We start from the raw sequence: 18,152 nt of genomic DNA, 5'->3' as shown, positions 1-18,152 counted from the left end.
CCTTAATCTCGTAACTGGCGAAAATGTAAAATAGCACAAGTATTCTGAAGAACGATATGGACATTTATAATAAAGGTGACAAGAGCAAACAATTTTCTTCTCATATGAGAATCCCGTGGGAATTATACTCTACGAAAGTAAGCCAGAATAATTTTAAAAACTAATATGAAGTATTTAATTTGTAAAATATCAGTAAAAGCACATATGATTTAATAGATTATATTTTAATAGCCATAAAAATACACTACAAACGGCAATAATACTTATGAAAAATGTGTTTAGGTATGGAATTTTAGATTTAATATAATAAAAACATAAAAGCTGGAGGGGGATTATGGGGAAAAAAATCCAATACCCATAAACATGAAATAAATATAATTTTTCATTTCTTCCTAATACAAATAGAATCAGAAAATAGAAATAGCAATAAAATCACCAGAATCATCATAAAACCAATATAGTTAAAAGAAATCTTTCAGACTTTTGAAGTTTAATAGTACCACTGATTAGAGTTGTTTAAACAACTGAATAGTATGTGTATTAATTTTTCTAAATTTTCTAATAAAAACTAATTTACAAAACAAACAAACAAACAAAAACATTGGTAGGGACTAACAATCTCTAAGTCCAGTTTCACATCAAACGTAGGAATCACCTCTTCTGCTTTAACGCCTCTGGTAGTTCACTGCCCACTGAAGCAGTCCCTCCCATTTTGGAATTGCTTCAGATATTACACAGTCCTTCTAAAGAAGGAACCCAAATATTAGCAGATGTGATCCACCTGCTGATAATCTTCTCTGAGCCTCAGGTGGGCACACCTGGGCTGATAATGGAACTGAATATTTGAAGTGGCACAGTGAGGGAAAATCCAGAAAATCTGTTTAACAAGGAATTGGAGGAGCCGTGCAAAGGTGAGACAGAGGAAGGAGGGGACAACCTCAGAACAAAAAAAAAATTTAAATGACTGAGGACAACAGGCTGGGTCTCTGGTGGATTCAGCTGAAAGAGGAGAATGGGAGTGGGAGAGAAGCGTGTGTGCACACACACATGCACATTGTCACCCAAGAAGAGAGTTAGTAAAAAGGCACTAGAAGATGCCCTCAGTGGGTTCAGGGTCTAACCTGTGGACTGCCCCTTTAGAGCCTGTAGCACTCTCGGCAGGCCTATCAGCTTACCACTGCTGTCATGCCCAAAAGCTTTGCCTTCTGACCCCAAGATCCATTTGATTTCTGTCCCGCCCCATGGCATGACTATGCATTGAAACACACCAAGATGATACGTGCTGGAAGGGGTAGCCCAACTGTCTCTATATTTGGAGAATGTTTAAAGACCACTTCTGACCTAGACATAACTTGAGGCTATAGCTATATCTAAGACATCTGTCTAAAGGGAAAGCTGTCCAGAGTGATGGAGCTGAAGATACAAACTATTAGACTTGGTGCTTCCATTTTTGACACTCTCTCCTCTCCTTCTGGCTAATATCTCTAGGACCACTAGTACTACTAACCAGAGAAAATTCATTCCATCTTTCTTTGGTGATTGCCATACTAGTATTGGAGTTTGGTTTCCCACACATTACTTTGATCTGTCAAAACTATCCCCAAAGAGGTGTTTGTTGGAGCAGCCTGAACTTTTCTCTGGAAACAGTGGGCGCATAAACACTCTATATGAACCCCATGTGCTTTGAAAGTGCTTATGAGAGCATTCTCCAGTTTTAAAAAATCAATAAATTTGCATTAAATATTGATATCAAACTGTTTCCTGCCACTCTGAGTGTAACTCAGTTTTTGAAAAGATTATGCATTACCTGTGATTGTTGCTTAAAGTCAAGATAACAACCAAACGCTATGGATACTTATCTAAACACATGAGTGCAGTGCAGGTGTTTGGATGTTTTGTGTACTTGCCTAGGATGAGTGCTTCGCCAAAATGGACATGGTCTTCTAAAAGGCAATTACCAATTGGCTGTGGGATTGCTTTTGCGAGTTCAGACCTTAAATGAACTACAGTGGGACTCCATTCCCATTTGTGGCTCTTTGTCACAAATCTGAACCTTTAAGATCAGTTTTTGTAAGCGCTGATAAAAAAAAAAACGGACTGGATTATCACTTAAAAGTAATAAACACTTTTTGCTCTTTTAGAGTTATTATTCTAGCAAGAATCACTTAACTCTAAGTATCATTTACAATTCCCCTTTATGAATAGATATTAGCTTTTTGAAAGCATTAGTGTCCCAAGTATAAGCACATAAGTCCCAGCTCTGTTTTTACTAGCTGTATAATACTGAGAGTCATTCTACCTTTCAGTGTGAGCCTCAGCTTTGTCCTATGAGAGTAGGGAAAACACCATCTACATTTTAGAATTGTCAAGAAGAGTAAAGGGGACGTAATTTGCAAAGCACCTAGAATATAGCACCTGGCACACAGTAGGTGCTCAATAATACTAGTTGTTTTCATTTCTCTGTAGTTTACAAGTACACGTTTTATCAAATAAGTCAGGTCACAATGCAATGCGGCCACTACCTTTAAGCACTGATAGAAACTGAAACAGCTTACTGTGGTCTCTATATCTTTTGCTTTCTTCTTCCAAGGGATTTATTTTTAGTTGAATAATATCCACAAGGATCCAGATATTCCTTTGATTAAGGATTGTTTGTCTTCTACTGATCTATATTTGATGTAGTTTATTTTTGGAACTTACTCTTAAACACCATAATATATCATTCTATTTTGTTTTATCTTTCAAGACAAAGGAATAAGGTGCTTGCTTGAATTTTCAAGGGGCTGGACTTCAAAATGTTCCGGAGAAGTGCTACGAGCATTGTTTTTTTTTTTGGTAAATGCAGAGCCTAGTATTAAAGTCACAGAATGAAATGAGGGAAAGCGTTGTTCATAGAAATTTGCCATGACATTAAAAACAAGGGGAAGACTTGCTGAGCTCAAGATGGCCAGCACATGTTTTACAGACTCACTCTGACCTCTACTTCTTATGCATAGAAGAGAAGGAGACCAGTGCAAGTATGATGATAGGAGTGGGATTTAGACGACAGGGTAATCAAGGAGAGAAAACTGAGCTTCTGCAGCCAGCCAGGGAGAGGAACTTCAGTGACAGTGAAGAGTGTGAGATGCCCTTCAGTAGAAGCTGGAAGCCTAGAAAGGATGGAGGCTGACAAAGCCGGTGGTTGTTAAAACAATCCAGTCCAAAGATTCCACTGGATGGAAGGATAATCAACACCACTCCCACCCATATCACAAGGTGGGGTGGCAGTGCTAGAAGGAAGCAGTGAATATTAGATAGCCAAAGTCCTGGTTTTCATACATGTACTACGTACACATGAGCCAAAGAGAACCCAGGACAGGAAGTCAGAAGCCCTGGTTATTACTCTCAATCCTGCCACTTACTAGCTGTGGGACATTGGGCAAGTCCTTTGTCTTCTGTGGGCTTCTGTTGCCCTATCTGTAAACTGAGCAGTTGAATAAGATTATCTATAGAGGCCTTCCAAGTTTATCACCATTCTGTGTTTTTTCAATCCTGGAAGATAAAAACACAGAGATGTGAAAGCAGGCTTTTTGTTGTTGCTATTTGTTCCTATCTCCTCCTTTCAGAGTAAAGCTCAGTTTTTTTCTTCTATGTTAAGAACCTTGGGCAAACACTGCTTACATAGAATTCAGCAAACAACTAAATTTAAATACTTCCCGCCACCACTTTGATTTCTGCACAAACTGTGACTTCAGTGCACTGTCATGGGCTTGAATAGCTTGGATTTCTTAGGCCAAATCAGGCTTAAGTGCTTGAGCTTGGAGATGTTTTAGGAAGACTGATCCCTGGACAAAGAGCCTGGGCTTGGCCATGACGGCAGTCACAGAGGTGCTGGAGCCCCTCCCTCTGATTTCAGCACTTCTCTGAAGAGCTGGGCAAATGTTCAAGTGTGAAAGTTCCCATCGAATCCTGATCTTTTTAGCAAAGTTGTGTTTTCAAAGTAAGCTCAAGACCACGGGGGTCGCTGGGCTTAGTGTGAAGAGTCAAATTCCAAGTAAACAGTCTCATCGCCCACCCTTCATTTCTCTTTCTTCCTCTGGATTTTGCTATCCATTTGGGAACTCCTCTTTCATTTGGTTTGGGGGACCCCCTTCTGAGCCAGAACCCTTTGTTTTAGTCAGAGTATGTTCCAGGGGCTATCAGAGCCTGCACTAACTTCACTGTTTGTCATTACCAAGGTGTTGTTTGAAGTTGCTAACTTTCCCTTCAGTGGGTGTGCTAAATGCAGATAGAATGAAAAAGACCATCATTCCTTCCTAATTCTCCCACCAGGCCAAGCCAAAGCTACATGCTTCCTTTGGGGTGACAGAAGGCAACAAGAGGCAGGCGTAGCAGCAGCTACAGTCAGAATTCTGAAGTTTTGTCTTATATAGAGGGGAGACCATGCATCCTGGATTTTCCAGGAGAATTCCCTTTTCAAGTATTCTGTCCCACTCATACTTGTGTTTTAATTTTCAATTTGAAAAAGTGGTTTCTGTAACCATTCCATCAGTGGCATGACTGAAGTTCTCAACAAGTACACTGTTTTAATTGCGGACAATCCTAATCACTCGGGTCATGTGTAATTAAAATTTTTTTCTTCCCTCTGTGGTACACATTTGCGAACTTGGGAGGTAGGTGGAGGGATAAGAAGAGTTTATATCTCTATAGTAAAATCCCCTTCCCAGGCAGTCAAATGAGAATGGGTAAGATCCCAGTACTGTTCATGCAATACTGTCCTTTGACATTGAAGTTTGAAACACAGAATGTCACAGCTACAAGGAGCCTTAGAGATCATCTCATCACCTTTTACAGATAACGTCACTGAGGCTCAAAAGGGGAAGTAATTTGTCCAAGGTCAGATAACAAGTCAGTGGTTGAGATGGGTTTCACACCTGCACTTCCTATTAGAACCTGCCAATATTTATCAAACAAAAGAGACAAGGTCCAAGAGATGAAGGAAATGTAGGGATATGAGCTAAGAAGGGGCTTGGGGCTTAGAAACCATCTAAGGCAGAAAGGCTGTCCTTCCTTAGAAGACTGTTCCCATCAGGAGCAGCTAAAGAGAGCTGAGCGTAGAGCTATGTGCCCAGAGGAGATGAGACAAATTCAGTGCTATGGACAGCACCCTCATACTGTTCAGGGAAATTGATGAGGAACCTGGGAAAGGGATCTGTTTTTCCAGACACTAATGATGCTAGAAGAAATGGTTCTGCCTCAGGATGAAACCCTGGAAAACACAGGCTGTGATGGCAAGGAAGCTCAGAGTGACCCTGCAGATGGAATGACTAGAGGGGCCAACTAACCCAAGGGAGTAACAGGGAGGGCTTGGAGGAGCATTAAGTAAGGTTGAGACTGAGTCACTAACATGGAACTATTCTGTATGGAATATAGTCACTTAGATTCCACCAACAGGATATTCACCCTTTAGGTAGCAGCCCCTAGGCCTGCCTGCCACACTGCAAGAGGAGGCCATGTAGTATAGCGGATAAGAGTGGAGAGTCTGGCGTCGGACAGACTTGAATTTGTATCCTGGCCTTACCTTTTGTATGACCTTGGACAAGTTGCTGACCTTCTCTAACCCTCATTTTCCTCATCTTTAAAATGCAAGGAATCTCAAAGGATTTTTGGCAAGATTACAATAAAATAAGACTTGTGAGAATGCCTGGAACATAGCACGTACTCATACCTGCTAGCTGGTATTAATATTGATCAGCTGAGAGTGAACAGGTCCACAGAATCCAGACACAAAGTGACCTGGCTCATTAACGTATCTGCTTTTCCTTGATGAAAGTATAAGCGCACTTTCGCTCTCTGAGCTGCATCTCCTGATCTGTTAAATGAATATAACAACAATAGCAATGCCTTAGCATTGTCATCAGAGTCATAGAGACGTGTTTCTAGTGTCTGATCCATCAGGGTAGTCATCATTATTAAACTGGGGTCAGAGTTTCCATAGATGAAAAGAAAAAGGAAGACCCAAATCCAGGAGCCCTGATCTCCTTCGCCCTTTTCCTGAAATGGTGGCAGTGTAAAGATGTTAGTCCAACTACGGAAACATGGCAGAGTCTTTCCTGTTGAGGGTTTATCCAGGCTGGCTTAAGCCAGAAATCTATAAAATAATTACAAGAGCCCCTCTTCTTCTTTGGCTCACTTAGACTTGATCAGCATTCCCAGCAGAATTGCAGGCTCCTCTCGTATGCTTCCCTGGCAATCCGCGGCTTCTCGCACCAAAATCACACCTAGGGTGGCCACAACAACACTTATCGTGTGGTCCCATCAGGCATGTTTGATGGTGGTGACATGAATCACCCCCTGAGGCCTTGCATCAGATAGCCCACTTCCACTTCCAGTGCTTGTGTTTTGAGTCCAGAAACGTCAATAGAGCCCCTACGGTGTGTAAGACTTTGTACCTGGCTCAGAGTAGACACTCAAATATTTGTTGATGGATTGATTAATTGGTTAGAGGGATTACCAAAGTTAATACAACATTCTCTACCTTCAAGGTACTAACATCTAGTGGGAAAGACTGATTCATACAAAGCTAGTTTGCACTTAATCTCTGATAAAGGTTACGTAGAAAGTATAAAAAGTGCACTTGGGACTAATTCCAACTGGAGGAAACTGAGAAATCTCTTAGGAGAAGGAAGCATTTGATATGGACCTTGGGACTAATTGAGATTTTGACAGCCAAGGGAAAGAACATTTCAGTCACAGAGAACAACTAACTACAAGGAAGCAAGAAAGAGCAGACCTTCTTATTGGTAAATGATTAATAGTGGTGTGTGTGTGTGTGTGTGTGTGTGTGTGTGTGTGTGTGTATGTGTTCTCACACACATGTGTGTGCACATGTGTACTGGGGTCAGACCATGGAGAGCCATGATGGCCATGCAAATAATTCTGATCTTCATTTCTGTGATAGGAGTCTGAGGAAGATTTTGAACAATGACGAATGATGAAATTAACTAAACATTTTGAGTTTTATTACTAGATAATGACACTTCAAAATTACTCAGACATATTTTCCACCATCACTAAGGCTGCTAGGGTCGGGAGAAAAATTAGAAAGCTACCAAAGTTTGTTCACATGAATAAACAACTGATGAAAACATCTTTGAAGAGAAAATTAATTGACAACTTCTGGGAACTGGACTCCCAGTCTGATGACCATCATCTACCGTGGTGACATCAACATCATCCTTGGGTTTTTTAAATTTTATTTTATGTGACACCAGCAGTCAACATCAGAATCAATACTTGCTGCAGCAGAGGTCACCGCTGGCAGGTGTCCACCAAACACTGACATTCAGTTTTATGTGAACTAAGTTTGAAAGAAGGGACTGCTCTCTAGAGTCCATCAGAGGGAATGCATCGCAGATGAAGATGATAACACTGGTATGAATTTCATAAAATACAATTTCTGCCAGGCGTTACTAGATTTCAACATTAAAAAAGGGTTCCGGGGTCAAATAAGTATGGGAAATTTTCAGCCAATAAAAGTTAAGCTACTTTCCTTGCTATAGAAATTCTTAGAGCCTTCCCTATGCTGATATGTATTGTGATCCTCCAAGAAGAATGAAGAATGCACAGCATTTTCCACACTTATTTGATCTTAGAACTCTTTATTTTTGGATCAGCACAAGGGACAACTGTTCTTTGGAACTCATGTTGGGTAATGCTGTTGCAGAGAACAGGATTAGATCCAAAACAGCATTTTGGACTTAAGTCTTACAGATCACTGTTGATGGTGTTTGCTATAGATTGTTTGTGTCTCCCGAAAATTCATATGTTGAAACCAAGAAACCTAATCCCCAACGAGAGGGTATTTGGAGGTCGGCTATTGAGAGGTGCCTGGATCATGAGGGTGGAGCCCTCATGAATGGGATTAGTGCCCTTATAAAAGACACCCCAGAGAGATCCCTTCACCCTCTGGCTGTGTGAGGACACAGGCGAAAACAGCCATCTACGAACCAGGAAGTGGGCTTTCACCAGACACAGAATTAGCTAGTGCCTTGATCTCGGACTTCCCAGCCTCCAGAACTGTGAGAAATAAATGTTTGTTGTTTATAAGCCACCCAATTTATGCTCTTCTGTTATAGGAGCCTGAATGAACTAAGACAATGTTCTGATGTAGAGCAATTTCTATCCAGCTGCTTTCTGCCTCCTAGCATCAATTAGAACAACTCTTTTGTACTCATTTCAGTATATATGCTTTATTTTAAAACATCTTTACTGGAGCATAATTGCTTTACAATGTTGTGTTAGTTTCTGCTGTACAACAAAGTGAATCAGCTATATGTATACATATATCCCCCTATCCCCTCCCTCTTGCATCTCCCTCCCACCCTCCCTATCCCACCCCTCTAGGTGGTCACAAAGCACTGAGCTGATCTCCCCGTGAGATGCAGCTGCTTCCCACTAGCTATATGTTTTGAAGACTAACTTCATCCATGATTTCTCCAGCCAAACAATGCACTGTCTTCCCTAATACTCTCCTTCCAGCCCTCTTGTTTGATCTATTGCAATGATCTCTAACAGACCTTATGCCCATGTTGTCTCATCTTTCCAATTCATCCTTAAGTATTCATCCATTCCTAAAGCATCAGTCTGATCATGTTGGTACTCTGCTTAGAGTTACAATGGCTTTCTCATATTTACTTAAAAAAATAGCTGTCTATGGCATTCAAAGCCCATCCAACTCAGGCCTCAATCTATCTTACCAACTTTCTTTTGAGTTCCTCTAACTCCCCCAACTTGCATTATTGCCATGTTGGAATCAAACCGGTCCACTTGCTATTCTCTCCTAATCGCCACTCTTTAGACCTTGTTACCTCCATCATTGTACTGAATCTGTTCTTTTCCAAGGAAAACCCAGTTCAAATACTTATTCCTCCATTAAACCTTCCTCTGATTATACACAAGGAAAGGGATTACTCTGCCATTTGATCTGAAACACATTGAATTATTCAGAAACCACTAATACTGGTACATCCTACTGTTACTTGTATATGTGTTCAGAACCTGGTCTTGTCACTTCCTAGGTGTGTGAGATTGGATAAGTCAGTTTCTCATTTGAAAAATGGGACAATCATAGCTTCTACCAACAGGGTTGTTGTGAAGATTAATTGAAGTAATACATGTAAATCAGCTGGCTAGCTTAATCAATGCCACTTACCCTCATTATATTATAAGCTTATATTGTAGGCTTCTTGAGGAAAGTAACTGAGCCTGATACTCCTATGCACCCCAGGCACCTAGCTCAATGTCTGGCCCTGGCAGGCACTTACGTTTTTGAGTGAATTACATGAGACTGGCCCTGCACCCTCTTCTCTGCCACCCTGCCCTACTGTGAAGCCAGGGTGAAGCTACCCTACCAGGTTAAGCACACAGTTCTCCTACTTATGGCTCACCACTGCCCTTTAGTTTCAAGCATGGCTGCTTGGAATTTCAAGAATAAAGTCAGTTCGAATTTTAAAAATAACTCAGAAAAGGAAAAAACAACTCATTAAGACACAAATGAAGTCTCACTATAGTACAATGTGTCAATCCTGAGTCATATCAGAATTAATCAAAATGTCTTATTTTATATTCAGCTATCTACATAATTTCCCCCTTACTGGCAGAGATTTATTTTAAAAGAGCAAATGTTACTCTCTTTGATAAATTGATCAAGACTGCCACCTATTCGCTATTTGGCTGAAATGCTTCACATGTGGCAGTCTTCCCATACTCACTAAAATCTAGCAGGTTCCTCCTGAGAAATTGTCCTTCATCTCAATGGACCCAGTGAGCTTATCTGGGGATGGGCGTGAGGATGGGATCTGGGTCAAAGATCATCTCTTCTTATATATGGAAAAATGTAATCTCAACGTTAGTGAGATACACACAGAGGTGTTTAAAGTAATAAAGTCATTGTTTAGTCATAAGCCTGAACACAAAAACATCTCTGTGCTGGTTATTCTATAGTTAGAGTTGCCAGATAAAATACAGATGCCAAGTGAAATTTGAATATCAGAAAAACAATGAATAATTTAAAAAACATAAGTATGTACCAAATATTGCATGGGACATACAGTTTTCATTGTTTACCTGAAATTCAAACTTAACTGCCCACCCTGTATTTTTATTCACTAAATCTGGCAACCCTGCTAAAATGTCTCTGTCCACATCCAGCTCTGTGTCTTGGGAAGCTGATTACAGATTGCAAAACTAGGGCTCCCTATGCTCTCTGGCTTTCATTTGAGTTTGTCCAATGCAAAGTGCTGGAATGAGATATAAGGGTGGAAGGAGAAAAAAGGCAGCTACATATCTTTCTCCCTCGTGCTTCTGGCAGTGACTACATTCATAATTAGCCATAAATCCTGCCTGGTAGCCTCTACTGCATGGTTCCAAGTTCTCTCCAGGTTCTGGTAATTCCATTCCTTCCACTTGTCCCTTCGGGCTTAGGGATGGAAGGGCTTCCCACAGGTATAAATTCCTGGTGCTTTAGCATCCCATAGTGTTTCCCTAACCCCACCCATCCTACTCTATGACTACTCTCCTCATTCAATAGTTTTCAAGTAAACTCTTTGAGTGTGTCATTTGTTTTCCAACTGATACAATCTTCAAATGGCACAGGACACATATCTACAACGTGAATGTACCTATCACTTTGGATCCATCCAATTAAGGAACCTATAGACCCAAACCAGATTATTTTTGAGTATAAGAAATTTGCACCTTGACTTCGGGAAAAACTTTATCCAAGAAAAATACTGTCACTGAGCAATATCAAGGATAACAACAGCCCCATGATCCTCAGTCGCTTAACACTTCCCAGGATCTTTGATGTTCAGGGACATTGGTGGCAGCCAGTGTCTTGGCAGCTGTCAGCTACTGCACTCCGATGGCGAAGTGAGATGCTTCCAAGCCTGTCCAGGCACAGCAACTTCTAGAAGTTTGCAGGTCTCTCAGACACTCTGGGCATCATCAGGAAGGAACCTGAGGCTCTCCCTCCTGATCCAGATAGAGGCAAGCCCTTTCTACAAAGGATAAAATCTTCCTGCAGAAGACCAAGTCTATTGAAGTCTTCTGTCAAGGGTCACCTTCACTAGTTTTCACTGTCATCTCAGAAGTATCTGCAGCCACACCCAAGACATGTATTCATTCCTTTCTTCATTTGTTTGTTCATTTATTCATTCATGTAATAAGTGTGTGTTGAGTGCCTAATATATGGCAAGCATTGTGCTAAGTGCTATAATGCAGAGATGAATTATGACCTGATCCTTGAGTGGCTCATATTCTAGTGGACAGACAGATATGTACATAAAGATGGGTAAAAGGATGTCCTATGCGTGGTGACAACTCTTCATACAGGCAAGAGTAAAACAAAAGAAGCAGTCCTTTTTAGAGGAAATGGCTCTTAAGGTGAGTTTTGGAAGTTGAGTAGAAGTTCACAGACTGTCTGGGGAGAGACAGCAAGAGTGAGCAGAGTATGGAGGTATAAAGCACCCAGGTGGGATCTGGGAACAGTAAATATTACAGTATGTATGGGGGAAATGTGTGTTAGAGGGAGCTGGAGAGGTAAGCAAGAGGGTCCCATCCTGAAGCTCCTTGTGTGCCATATTAAAGACTTTGAATTTTAAAATAATAAAAGTAATGATATAACAATAATAATGCAAAACCTTTAAATGACTCTTAATACATACCCATCACAAGTTTGCATATAGTAAACTTGAAATAACATTATGAGATAAGTAATATTTTTATCTTCATTTTACAGATGAGAAAACTGAGACACAGACAGGTTAAGTAACTTGTACAAGTTCACAAAGGTATTAAGTAGCACAGCTGGGATTCAAACTCAGTCAACCTGGCTCCAAGATAAATATTCTTAACCATTATGCTCCTAATATGTTCCAGGCATTGAGGAGACAAAGGCAAAGAAGATGAGAACTTTGAGCTCAAGAATCACAAAGTCTAGGGGGAAACAGACTCAGAAACATGTTTCTATAGGACAAGATGATTGCAAAGCCCTGTCCCTTGCTTTAGATTTTCTCCCACTTTAAGCCAGTCCCTTTCCAATGCCCCCAAACCCTAGTTTGTTGACGGTTCTTCTGCAGCCTTCTCTCCTGTTTATGGTCTGGTGCCTGTCACTTTGAACAGAAGAAGTTGCATCTACTCTCCGGTGTGCCTGGCTCACAGATCCTCATCACATGCTTTGGCCAGTGGGTGCTATACCACGAGCTCTTCCTACCCCAGACCCTAACAAGTCCCTTAGGCATCCACCCCTGGCCCAGAACCACTGGTTTGGCCAACTAACCTCATCCCCTGTAAGAAAGAGATCTGGAAATTTTCTGTGAATAATTAATTCCACAGAACTCTTGTTACCATAGCAATAAAAATAAGCTGACAGCTGCCTTCTAATCCAAGCCTAGTGAACATGGAAGTGAAGGAGAAAACACAGACCTCTAGAGCAGGTGCCGAACTTCTTTCCTTAGTTGGATGAGGAGGGCAAAGCTGCTCACCCTCTGCTGTTGAGGGCTGACGCATCCTCAGTTCTGTCCCGTTTCCCTGTAGAAAGAAAAATAGGGGCAACATAGTTAAACTGCCTCTATTGTTTTAAGCAGCCTCAATTCTTTATGGACACCTAGGAAGTACAATTTGGTGGTGGTGGTGGGCCGGGAAAGGAAGAAATTTATGCTGTACTTAACAGATCAAAAAGACATTGTTAATAATAATAACAATAGCTAACAATTGCTCGCTATGTGCCAAGCACCGGGCTAAGGACTTAACATATATTACTGTTTTTATTTAACCCTCAGAAAAATTTTACAAGGTAGATATTATGATTATCCTCATTTTACATATGTAGAAAGTGAGGATCAGAGAGGTTAGGTAATACACCCAAGATAACACAGCTAATAAATGGCTGAGTAGAGATTCAAACCCAAATCTGTCTGACTCCAAATCCCATGTTCTTAACCTCTCCTTTTTATTTAACAACCTTAAAATTCCTTCTGAGAGAATTACACCGGGATTTTGGTCAACTTGGGAGTTGTCTGATGACACTGCCTAGGAAAACGTAATTGACAGAGTCAGCTGATGACTCTGCCTATGAAAAGGGAAGTTTATGTCCTATGCCACATGTCTGACATGGTGGATACTGTGTGACACCATGTAGAACAGATCACCTGGGGCATACAGTCCCAGTACAGCTGATCCTAAGAAATGTCACAACCATCCAGCATCAGAGAACCAGGGCACTCCAGTCCTTGATCCAGGCTGAGTCTACTTCCCAAACTTTCCAATGCATATGTTGGCTGCTAATCACACTGAGAATGGCTGGACCTACCAGTGGATTCTGGGGGATTGACCAACTTGGTAGCTCATTTCAGCCTAAGCCCTCATCCGTGGGTGGGGTGATAGATGGACATCTGAGTCTGGGGCAGGGGGAAACTGCTGGCCGCAGCCACCCTTGAATAGCTCAGCTTGAGGGATTGCTCAGAGTGAACAGTGCCACCATCCACATTCTTACCATCCTTGGCCTTACGTGACTAGAAACCCACAGCGTTTCACTTTACTATATATGGGGGCAGCAAGGGGACAGCTGGCCACTTAGTATCCACATCACATTCTTATGTTTGGGGAATCTCTCATTGTTAGCCTTGGTGGGCGGCAGGGCTCCAGATCCCATAAGGGAAACTGAAAAGGCAAGATAATCACTCTTCCTGCCCGTGGGACCAAGTCATGGCCATATAATCTGTACTAGACCGATCAAGTGTTCTCAATTTCTGAAGCAAACGGCACAAAGAAACACAGGCATTTTGGAAACTACCCAATGGTGGGAGCAGTAGCAAGAACATCAGCAATGAGAGCATCACCCTAACCAGCTGGTTCCTGGAATGTGATCTTAGATAGTTGGGATAGATGAACACTTGTGGCTGGGCAGCCCTGTCAGTCACAAGTCATTCCTGAAGAACTCAGCTTGAGGAACCCCTCAAGCGACTGCAGCCAACCAACACTTACCACCCACATTCCCTGTCATCCCTGGTCTTATCTGAATGGAAACCTACGATGCACCACTCTATTATGTACTGGGCAGCAGGGGAAGTGGTTGACTGCTCAGCATCTACACTCCATTCCTATGTTAGCTGGGACTCTGACCACTGAGCTTCATTTGGGTCTTGTCCCACCGTGGTTTGCCAGCATTTACATTGATTCCCAAGATCTTTCCCATAAATCCTTTCTTTCTTAACCCAACCAGAGACTGTTTCTGTTGTTTGCAATCAAGAATCCTGACTTGATGGTCTGAAAACTTAGCTTTGCATCTGATGATGCCTGTATGACTCTCTCTCCCCAACTCCCTGACATTCCTGGAGTCTTAAACAAATACTCTGAAAGCCAGCAGATGATTTTGAACTAAGAAAGAGGCATTTTTGCCACACTAGAACTTCAGCTGACTTGGTGCTTAGGGGCATATCTACTCTCCATTCCGTCTCTTTTCCACACCTCCTCCCTTCCCACATTGCTCTCTATTGCTGACCCACAATCAAACCTTCAGCTTAGATTTCCCTTTCCTCCTGGAACCTTCTCAGACTGAGCACAGGCTGGGTGAGGTGGCCCTCCCCCTCAGGGCCGTGACCTTGCTTGTCTTAGCACCTGATCACACTGATGTAATTGTATGCCCAGCTTATTTAATCAACTTCCATATGAGACAGATTGTTCCTTAAGGGTAGAATCATGTCTGATTCATCCTCATATTCTCAGGGCCCAGCATGCTACCGGATACAGATAGATGTCTCCAAAATATATTACAAAGGACTGAACACAGTGTCACACACATACCCCTAAATGGAATCACTGTCAAGAGTCAGAAGACCAGATCTTCTGGGATAATCAGGAAGTAATATTCATCCGATCCTCAGCTTCCCCTGCTGAAGTCCCATTTCTGTTACTATGGCAGAACTACTGCAGCCTTCACATCATAATCTTTGGGGGTTCGGTTAGTTTCCTACTGCTGCTGTAACGAATTACCACAGTGTTTTTAAACAAAAAATTTATTATCTGACAATAGTGGAGGTCAGAAGTCCAAAATGGGTCTCAGTGGGTGAAAATCAAGGTGTCATTAGGGCTATGTTACTTCTGGAAGCTCCAAGGGAGAGTCCATTGCTTTGCCTTTCTAGCTTTTAGAGGCCGCTCACATTCCTTGGCTCACAGCCTTCTTCCTCCATCTTCAAAGCCAATAACACTGCATTTTCAAATCTCTCTCTCACTCTGACTCTCCTTCTTTACAGTTCCAAGGATGCCTGTGATTAGATTGGGCCTACAAAGATAATCCAGGAAATCTCTCCATCCCAAGATCTTTAACTTGGTCACATCTGCAAAACCCTTACTGACACATAAAAGTAATATGTTCACAGATGCTGGGGATTAGAACATGGACCGTTTTGGGAGATCATTATTTTGCCATCTATCCTTTGTCAATCAGAACCACCTGGAAGAACCTCAATGCTCACAATGCTGGATCTCTGGAAGTGCCTAGAATTTGCTCCGGCAATGAGTGAAAGCATATTTCCAAGAAGTGTCAAAGTTGATCAGAATATCTCATGATGCCTGTGGCATAGCTAATGCTATTTTTTTCCTCAGCCTTATTGAGGTATAATTGACAAATAAAATGTTACATGTATAAAGTGAAAACTGTGAAGATTTTATATATATATATATATATATATATATATATATATACATTGAAATGATTAGCACAATCAAGTTATTAATACTTCCAGCATCTCACATAGTTACCTTTTTTGTGGTCAGAATGGTTAACATCTACTCTAAGCAAATTTCAAGTATACAATATAATATTATTAATTATAGTCAGCATGCTGTATTTTATATCCTCAGAACTTATTTGTCTTAGTATTGAAAGTTTATATGCTTTGACCAATATCTCCCCATTTCCCCCACCCCCTAGCCCCTGGTAACCACACTGACATTTTTCTCTGTTTCTATGAGTTTTCTTTTTCCTTTCTACATATAAATGAGATCATACAGTATTTGTCATTATCTGATTTATTTCACTTAGCATAATGCCCTCAACATCCATATTGTTACCAGGATTTCATTCCTTTTTTATGGCTGAATAATATTCCATTGTATATATACCACATTTTATTTATCCATTCATCCATTGATAGACACTTAGGTTGTTTCAATACCTTGGCTATTGTGAATAATGCTGCAATGAACATGGGAGTGCAGATGTCCCTTTGAGATACTGATTTCGTTTCCTTTGGATATATACCCAGGAATGATATTGCTGGATCATATGGTAGTTCTATTTTTTAATTCTGGGGGGAAGCAATATATACATTATGGGAATCCCAGAAGGAGAAATGAGAGAGAAACTGGCAGAAAACTTTTTCAAAATGAATGATGGCTGAAAACTTCCCAAATCTGGGGAGCAATATGGACATCCAGTTACATAAAGCTCATACAGATTCAACCCAATGTGGTTTTCAATGAGATACATAATAATAAAACTGTCAAAAATCAAAGAAAAAAAGAGAATTTTGAGAGCAGCAAGAGAAAAGAAACTCCTCATATACAAGAAAACCCTCACAAGGCTATCATCAAATATCTCAGCAGAAACCTTTCAGGTTTCTCATGAGAACAGAATTCACATCTGTGTTACTCATTTCTGTAGTCTCATTTCCTAGCACAGTAACTATACACAGTGGGAACTCAGTAGCTATTCCCAAACCACATACAGTGATGGAAGAGTATACCAAAGGAACAGAGTGTTGTAAATAGAAAAAGAATGAGGGGGATAAGAACATTTCTTTGACAACACATGAGCTTTCACTGTCCTCTAAAATATTCAGTATAGTTGTTTACAAATTCAGATCACTGGATTGATCAAGCTCACATATGTATTAATGTGAATTAACAGTTTTCTCAACATAATGAAAGCTATTTATGACAAACCCACAGCCAATATAATATTCAACAGTGAAAAGCTGAAGGCCTTCCTGCTAAAATCTGAAACAAGACAAGGATATCCACTCTCACCACTTCTATTCAACATAATATTGGAAGTTCTAGCCACAGCTATCAGACAAGAAAGAGAAATAAAATGTATCCAAATTGGAAGGGAAGAGATAAAACTGTCATTATACGCAGATGACATGATTCTATATATAAACACTAAAGACTCCACATAAAAACTACTAGAACTGATAAACAAATTCAGCAAGGTATACCAGGATACAAGATTAACATACAGATATTGGTTGCATTTCTTTATACAAACAATGAAAGACCAGAAAGGGAATGTAAAAAAAAAAAAAAACTTTTAAAAAATCACATCAAAAAATGAAATACTTAGGAATAAACCTGACCAAGGAGGTGAAAGACTTATATGCTGAGAACTATAAAACATTAATAAAGGAAACTGAAGATGATTCAAAGAAATGGAAAGATATCACATGCTCTTGGATTGGAAGAAATAACATTGTTAAAATGGCCGTACTACCCAAAGCAATCTACAGATTTAATGCAATCCCTATCAAATTACTCATGACATTTTTCACAGAAATAGAACAAATAATCCTAAAATTTATATGGAACCATAAAAGACCCAGACCTGCCAAAACAATCCTGAGGAAAAAGAACAAAGCACGAGGAATAACCCTCCCAGACTTTAGACAATACTACAAAGCTACAGTAATCAAAACAGTGTGGTATTGGCACAAAAACAGACATATGGATCAATGGAATAGAATAGAGAGCCCAGAAATAAACCCACACGCCTAAGGTCAATTAATCTTCGACAAAGGAGGCAAAAATATACAATGGGAAAAAGACAGTCTCTTTAGCAAGTGGTGTTGGGAAAGCTGAACAGCTGCATGTAAATCAATGAAATTAGAACACACCCTCACACCATACACAAAAATTAACTCAAAATGGCTTAAAGACTTAAATATAAGATATGACACCATAAAACTCCTAGAAGGGAACGTAGGAAAAACATTCTCTGACATAAACCGTACCAGTGTTTTCTTAGGTCAGTCTCCCAAGGCAATAGAAATAAAAGCAAAAATAAACAGGTGAGATCCACTCAAACTTACAAGCTTTTATGCAGCAAAGGAAAC

Source organism: Phocoena phocoena, chromosome X, assembly GCF_963924675.1.
Source record: "Phocoena phocoena chromosome X, mPhoPho1.1, whole genome shotgun sequence".
Lineage (NCBI taxonomy): Eukaryota > Metazoa > Chordata > Mammalia > Artiodactyla > Phocoenidae > Phocoena > Phocoena phocoena.
This window is presented reverse-complemented; position numbering follows the sequence as displayed.